Below are 7812 nucleotides of genomic sequence, written 5' to 3'. Positions count from 1 at the left end.
AAATGCCCATGCCTGAGCCTGCCCAGGACCAACTGACCCAGGACGGCGTGGCTGCAAGGCCCAGGCAGCTTTAAACCGCTCTGCGTCCCACATGCTGCAGGCCCCCCCACTGGGAGCTGCATTTCCAAAGGTGCTTGGATTCTGTCCCACCAAGTGTGAGCAGACTTCCTTCTCTCCGGGTATCAGTTCACTCTGCCAGGCCCGACGGCCACAGCCGTCCACTGCATGGCACCCCGTGATCAGTCCTACCACCTTTCGTTATGCGTCCTGCAGTGGTCCGTGGCCTGCTGCTCTGGGGCCTCCGGGAGCCCTTCCTGGCACCAGGCTCCCAGCGAAGCCCCCAGACACAGCATCCTGTGCTCAGAGGTCATTCACCCCGAGAGTGTTGGTGTCAGTATCTTCCTGTCTGTGTTTTCCCCCCAAACGTGTGTTTCTCTCCATGTGATGATACTATTTTTCTAAGGACTGAATCCATCACTTGAGACCTGTTGGTGCAGGCAGAACTGGCAGTGAAATTCCCCGGCTTTATGGAGCCGGTCCCGGCCGGAGGCGCCCCAGCGGCCTGCAGCCCTGCTTCAGCCTGAGGGGGATCCGAGGTCACAGGGTAACAACGCAAAAACAAAATTGGCAGCAAAAGTGACTGAAATTAAACCTTTTCTTGGATCTTGGCAGAAAAGAGGCTGACCTTGGAGGGAGGAGTGTGGGAACCAATTCCTTTCTCTGGGTTATTCCAAGCCAGTCCAAGCCAGACGGTGCTGCTGTTTGCTGAGCCTCTACCAGGCCCAGGAGGGCTGCGGGGCCGGGAGCTCCCCCACTGGTCCCCATGGCCCCGGGCAGATTCAGGCCGCCGGGTGCAGTCGCTGGGGGACGTGGGTGAAAGGGAGGGCCGTGTGGAGGGGCACCAGAGATGGCGGGGCAGAGCAGGGTGCCAGGGGAGTTTGGAGACTGGGGCGTGGCCCGAGCGCCCAACGGAGAACCAGCTCCCTCTGCCTGGTTGGTGCAAAACGAGATCCCAGTGACCCCACCGTCTGGGCCTCATTCTGGGAACATGGGGGAGAAGAGGCAGAACCCAGAACGGGTCTGGAAATGATAGGAAAGGTCGGCATTGCGCTCCTGACTGTGCCCTGTGTGAGCCCCAGGCATCTCCAGGATGCCCGGGGTTGGGGCCCAGCCGGGGCTGGCCTGCCCACCTTCCAGGGAGACCCCAGCCTGCTCTGATGGCAAGCACGCCGGCCCTCAGAGTGGCCTGAGCCCGCTGCCCATCGGGAGCCTAATGCAGGGAGCCCTGACTCACCTGCTGGACATGCGCACGGTGGCCCGGTGTCCGCGGGGATGCCCCAGGCCCCTCCTCCCCCCTGCCATCCCAGCCAGCCTCTCCTTCCCATGCCCTTCCCCACCGTGTGGGAGGTGCCCGGGTAGGTCCCTCAGGTTCCTCACCTGTGAACAGGGAATGACAGTGGTCTTTCCTTGAAAGGGCTCGAGGATTGGCTGAGCTGAGTTCTGTAAGGTGCAGGGACAGGGCCCTCTCACTACACCCTGGGTTTCTAGAACATACAGGAACCCACTTCCCGCCTGGGCTTTGGTTTCAGCCCTTCCTGGGTAGACCTGGCAGAAGAGGGGGCCCCCATCCCCCTAGAGCCCCATGTGGCTGTGCTCCTGGCCGGGCAGTGAGAACAACCTTCCTTTGGAGTTCTGAGGTCTCCCAGTGTCTCCCCAGCCGTGTGTGCAGCCTGGGGAGCAGGTGCAACAGGAAAGGTCAGCAGGAGGCCGTGACCTCAAAGCACCCCTCCATGCACACCCCTCCACACACCAGGTCTGGGAGGGCAGGGGCAGTGCAGAAGGAATGTGGGGATGCTTCTAGGAACCCTGACAGGGCAGGGCGGAGGCAGGGGGCCAGTGAGAGCTGGGAGGGGCTTCCAGTGTGACTGGGTGCAGGCCTGAGCTGGGGCCGTGGGACAGGAACCTGGGGACGTCTCTGAGCTGGACAGCCCTTCTGGGAGCAGTTTCACCTTTCCCAGGAAATCGGGTGAGGTGCTGGACCCAGGCCTTACAGGCAAAGCTCAGACCCGGGGGCAGCAGCTCCTCGCCCCACCTCCTCTCTGTCCTGCGGGATGGGTGAGGATTCCAGGAGTGGAGGCTGGCCAGGGAGCCTGGGCGGCGGGCGACAAGCTGAGGCCGGCGGAGGGCTGGCTGCGGGTTACTGGCTGCCTGGCCTCCAGCCTGGAGCTGCCGCTTACCCCAGAGCCCAGTTCCTCAGGGCCAGAAGACCCTTTCTAGACTGGATGCCCTAATTCAAAAGGAATCAGCAGCCCATTCATTCATCCGTCCCAGGGCCCCCTCCTGTACTCAGAACCACCCTTTCTGCAACCAAAAGAGCTTGTGGGGAAATAAGACAGGTTGTCACTGCCTGGAAGCTGCCCGACCTGGTGTTGAGGGAGGAGGGAAGGCCAATCGGCACACCCGATTCCGGGAAAACAGATGGAACAGCAAACGGGCCAAATGAAGCTGACCATGGACACTGGAGCCCCAGGGCCCGTGCTGAGCAGTGGCCGGCGGGTGAGAAAATCTGCAGGGAGTGAGCGGTGGGCCCAGCAGGCAGAACTCTGACAGGCCAGGACGGCGGTGGAGCCGAGCTGGGAAGGGATGGGGTGGTTCAGGCTGCCGGGCACTCGGCCTGCAGACCCGGGCGCCCACATGTGGGGCTCCACAAGCGCAGTCTCACCCCACTCCACCTCTTAAGCCAGGATCCGACCTTGGCAAGCCGCCCACTGGTGTGAATTTCCACTGGCGCTTGGAGCACTAAGCATTGGAGCCTCGTTAAGGGTGTGGAGCCCCAGGGCAGCTCCGTCTGGCCACGAGATGTCACTGCCTTTGTGGGGTCCCCTCACCTCCCCGTCCAGTCCCCAGGCCGGCAGCTTCCTGGGCCTGGCTTGGCACTCAGCTTTAACAGGCCACTTGGACAAGACGCTTCCTAGACAGATGGGGAAATGTGTCTCTGGACAGTCCGCTGGGCGACGTCAGGGAGCCGGCCGGCTCTGTGAAATGTGGCAGTGCCCTGCGGCCGCGGGCGGCCGCGCCCACACGCATACAGGAGATCTGGGGACGTGACCTCCGGAACTTGCTTCAGGACTCTGGCACGGGGTTCGCTCGCGACTCCCTGGTGTCCTGGGCGAGGCTCTGAGCGCCCCACCCCCCTGCCAGTGGGTGCCCCCGCAGGCTCCGGCCACAGGGGGTCACTGTCGCGTTGCTCACGCCCAGAGCAGAGCGGCCGAAATGCCTCGGGCCTGCAGTTTGCATCTTCATAAGCAGATGCCCACCTTGCACTGGGTGGGGGGCTCCGTTCTCTTTACACCTCCTCCTCCAACAACCCTTCTGCGTCACTCTTGGCATCAGGAGAATTAGGAAGCTGGCTTTCGAGGGAGGAGTGTGAAGAGCCAGGGCAGCTCTGTCTGGCCACTGGGTGTCGCTGTCCAGTCCCCAGGCCCGCAGCTCCCGCCCACACAGACTTTTGGGTCAGTGACCCCTGGCTCAGCCCACCCCTTGGAGCCTTCCTGCCCTGTGGGACCCCCGAGAGTCCTGGCCTCCTCAGGCCCCCTGCTGATTACAGCACCAGAAATGCAGGTTTGTGAGCCCACCCCAGTCCGCGGAGCCAGCAGGTCTGGGGATTCTGATACTTGCTCTCCTGAGGGACCCTCTGCTCCCCAGACCCAGGAGGGCACCCTGGGGGAGGCGCCCACTCGAAGGGCTTTCCTGTGGGATTTCACTGCTTGGGGCGAAGCCGGGGTAAACCCCAGGGGGACACGCTCTGCCCACGTGTCCTGGGGAGCCTCTCTTCCCAGCAGAGCTTGGTTCAGGGGCTGCTTCTGCCAGACAGCCCCCACCCGCTCCCACCCTGCGTGTGCCCGCTGCAGCCATGCCGGGGAGGCCCGTCCTCTCCTGGGCCAGCCCGTGCGGTCCTCGCCAACTCACGCATAGTGGTTCATTCTCATGTGTTGGCGTGGGGAAAGCTATCTGTGAGTCGGGGCGAATAGGCACGCGTCACCGAGGCGCTGACAGCCTCTCCCAGGGTGGGACGAGACGAGGCAGAGCTTGTCCCATGGAGGACGGACACGCAGTCTGGCCACGAGCTGTCAGCGCCAAGGGAAAAAAACCCCACTGTTTCCCGAGGTTAAAAAGTCAGCCATGCGTATTTGTCTGGGTCCCAAAACCTCCCCAGGACTCACCGGGACTGGGCAGAAATGGCACAAAGCCTCACAAAGGGAAAGGTCTTAGGGAGAAGTCGGGGGACCCGGCGTGAACTTCCAGAGACCCTCCCCTGGGGTCGCACAGGAGTCGCCTCGTACCCCACTTGTGGGTGCCACCTCCCCGAGCAGCCCGTCAGAGATGCAGGCCCAGGGTGTACTGGGGCTGGTCACGGGGCACCCTCTGCCTAGGGAGAGTCCAGACACCCCGGAGGATGCAGGCACCTGGTCTCCCCCACGCTTTGTGCCCCCTTGCGGGGGCTGCGGCAAGGGATGCCACCTCTTGGACGGCCTTGTCCCGGGGGGCCTGTTTGTTACCCATGTGTGCACAGTGCGTGGGCGCAGCTCTGGACGTCCCGCAGAGCTGTCCGTGACACCAGCTCTAGAAACACGGTGGTGAACATTTGATTTAAGCCGCAGCTAAGCCAACTCCCCGCACCTTCAGGCCTATCCAGTGGCTCAAGAAATTGTTTCTTTTCCTGTTGATTGTACAAGATTTGCAGCAGGAGACACTGACAAGCTCTGAGCACCCGGAGCTCTCCGAGGAGCAGACGCAGCCCAGGGCTCCTATGGGTTGGTTCTGCACTCTTCCATCGGACCCAAGGATGTTCTGGTGTCGACATGACGCCAGGGGTCAGACAAAGACCTGGCATCGCAAACCCGAGAAAGTGGCATGTAATAAAATTGGCTTCATGTAAAAAGAGGGTTTCCGGGCATTTAATTTGTTTTAAATTTATTTTGGTCTTTTTCAACATTATTTACAGTGAGCACACAGTACTTATATCCTTAAAAAGTTCAATTTAAAAAGTGAATCTCAGGTAGGCATTGAACCCCTCGAGTCCCCTGGGTTTTCGAGGGCATCGGGCTAAGCTGATCTGCAGCACGAGCTGGCAGAGTGTCTCCTCGCAGCCCACTGCGAGCCTCAGGAACCCCACCACGGCAGGTGCGGGCGGGCCCCTGCTCCCCACAGTGCGGAGGGGTCAGTGACTGGGCAGGCCCAGCGAGGACCGGAGCCGCTCAGCTCTCCCACCTCCTTGGACGGGTCCTCACCTGCCCCTAGAAACACTGAGGTTGGGGAACAACCATGTCGGGAATGTCACTGAGGGTCAGACGTGGGAGGGTTGTGGGGCAAGACCGGAGTCCCGGGGCCAAGGGTCGAGTCCTGGCAGCCTGGCAGTCCTGGCGCTTTGGAACCTCCCATAAGAGCTGGAGGTGGGCCAGGCAGGAGGGGCTGGCGCACTTGGCAGGGACACTTGGCAGGGGCTCTGGGTTTCCACCACGTCCTCAGCCTGAGCTGCCAGGAGAGCAGTGTTCCCGCCCGTCAAGAACCATTTGTGCTTTCCTGTGTTTGCTGAATCAAGGTGTTGACACCTTAGTGGGTGTGAAAGAAACACACCAGGTGGGCCATGGCCAAGGAACCCAGGAAGAGGGCGCAGGGCTGGAGGAGGGGCCTGGCTGCCCACTGCAGCCAGACTCCACAGGTGTGGACACAGCGCCTGGGAGTGAACCCCAGGCATCAGGAGCTCCCGGGGTATCCGTCTCCTAGGGCTGCTGAAGTGAGTCACACATGCTGCGGGCTTAACACACAGCAGAAATGTTTTTATTAGAATTTTGTTTTTTTTACTGAAGTGTAGTTGACATACAACAAAAATATATCCTCTCCCAGTTGTGAGGCCAGAAGTCCAAAACCACGGCCTGGGGAGGGTGGTCCCTGCCTCATCTGGCTCCTCGTGGCTGCCGGCCACCCCAGGCGTGGGGCTGCGACCCTCCAGCCTCTGCTGCCGGCGTGGTGGGCCCCCGCCGTGTGAGGGCCTCAGGCACGGGTTTGGGGTCCGCCTCCTCCAGGGCAACCTCACTGTGACTCCACTACATTGTAAGGCTGCATGCATAGGCCCCAGGGGACAGGACCAGAGCATGTATTTGGGATCAACACCATCCAACACTCAGCTGGGGAACCCCGGGCCCCAAGTGGACAGCGCCGTCTATCTGCACCACTGCAACTGTGCCACCACTGGGGACCCAGCTTCCAAGCGGGCACAGCCCTGGGACCAAGCCCTGGCAGGGCTGCCCTGCCCCGCCCCAGCCCCATCCTCAGAACCCAGCCATCTGTGTGGAGAGAGCAACGGGCCGCCTTGGCCTGGGGGTGTCTGTCAGGCATCTTAAAAAATCCCTGAAAATCTGACGCCCGAGGCCTAGAGGAATGTGATCTGGGCCCGGAGACCCTAACTGGTGCCTGTGTGCCCGGCAAACCTGGTCTCCCACTCACCCAGCCCCACCCTGTCACCATGACCCTTGAGGCACATGCTCCTCATGGACGAGGACGCCGGCTCCGGGCAGGGCACACAGCTGTCCCGGCTGCTTGGCGGAGGTGACCCCAGGCGCCCTGCCCCGGGCCCTCCACCTGCGACCCCTGCAGAGCCTGCTCCCCGCCTCTGTGATGGATGCTCCCAGGGTCCCGAGGACGGGCTGGGGGTCTCCTCTCTCTGGACGCTACCCTTCCCTTCCTGTCCCCATCCTGGGGAGAGCCTTCCTGAGCACCCTCAGCCTGCCAGGGTGGCGTGGGAGTGGGTGGCAATTTGTGGGGAATCAGGGCCTGGATGGCACAGCCCAAGGCCCCTGTGGTCTGTCACAGCTAGGCCCAGCACCCCCAAGGACCCCAGATGGGAAAGGAGCAGATGGGGGAGGCCCCAAGAGTGGTCGTACCCAGTGAGGGCACCTCAGAAGCCCCAGGGGCCCTGTCACTGTCACCTGGGCTGCGGTTCCTATGAGCACACGTGCTCCACGAGTGACTGGTCACACTCATCACCCCACAGCTCGGTGCCTGGGAAGCGGGGTGCACGGGTAGAGGCGGCGGCTGCCCAGCTGCCAGGCATCAGCATCATTGCAGCGATGAGGCACAGGAGCGCCCCCGGGGTGGCTGCCCTGGGGCCAACCTGTCCTGCCACCACCCAGGCAGAGCTGGGCTGCACCCCACCCTGGGGCTGGGCACCTGGTCCATCACCACACAGGTGTTTCCACTCTGCCCCATGTGACCTGCACCCTAGGGTGCCCCATACCCACAGAAACAGCTCAGCAGGGTGAGGGTGATAATAGATGTTGCCAAGAACGCTAGCCTCGTGCCACCTCTCACCACACAGCTAAGCAATTACCCAGGGACACAGTCTCATCAGGGCCCCTTTGTGGGGCAGGTTCCTCATGACCGTCACCCGGTCGGCTGAGGCAGCGGATTTCAGACCCGTGCCTCCCACCTGGACCGGCGGGCTGCCTGTGAGAAGCCGAGTGCCTGGGCCTCTGCAGCCTCCTCTGCCCGACATCACAACAGACTGGCTTTAGCCATAGACTTAAAAATGAGCGTCTGAGGACACACTCAGCAGGAGGGGGCAGCTGGCAGAGGCTGGAGAAAGCCCAGATTGCCAGCCGACAAGGTCTCTGTCTGCCTGGTGCACCGAAGGAGCAGGTGGCACGCGTCCTGCCTTCATGACTCTCTTCTCGGTGCGCGGATAGTGGACTCATGGGCAAAAGTTTGTGCTTTTCACATTGCTTGGGGGAAGACCAGAAGTAAGTTTAAAAA

The 7812-nt window shown here is 62.0% G+C and overlaps 1 protein-coding gene across 1 annotated transcript in view; it reads left to right on the top strand.

Annotated features, from left to right (window-relative positions):
• The first annotated feature begins 7221 nt into the window (after positions 1-7221).
• CROCC2 (ciliary rootlet coiled-coil, rootletin family member 2) overlaps positions 7222-7812 on the top strand; it is a 94642-nt gene continuing 94051 nt past the window's right edge. The window contains exon 1 of the mRNA XM_057503340.1: positions 7222-7233. The gene's annotated coding sequence lies outside the window, so the exon portion shown is untranslated. The remainder of the gene's footprint in view (positions 7234-7812) is intronic.

The sequence above is a fragment of the Manis pentadactyla genome, chromosome 6 (genome assembly GCF_030020395.1).
Source record: "Manis pentadactyla isolate mManPen7 chromosome 6, mManPen7.hap1, whole genome shotgun sequence".
Taxonomy (NCBI): Eukaryota; Metazoa; Chordata; class Mammalia; order Pholidota; family Manidae; genus Manis; species Manis pentadactyla.
Note: the sequence above shows the minus strand (reverse complement) of the source record. Positions and strands in the feature narration are given on the sequence as shown.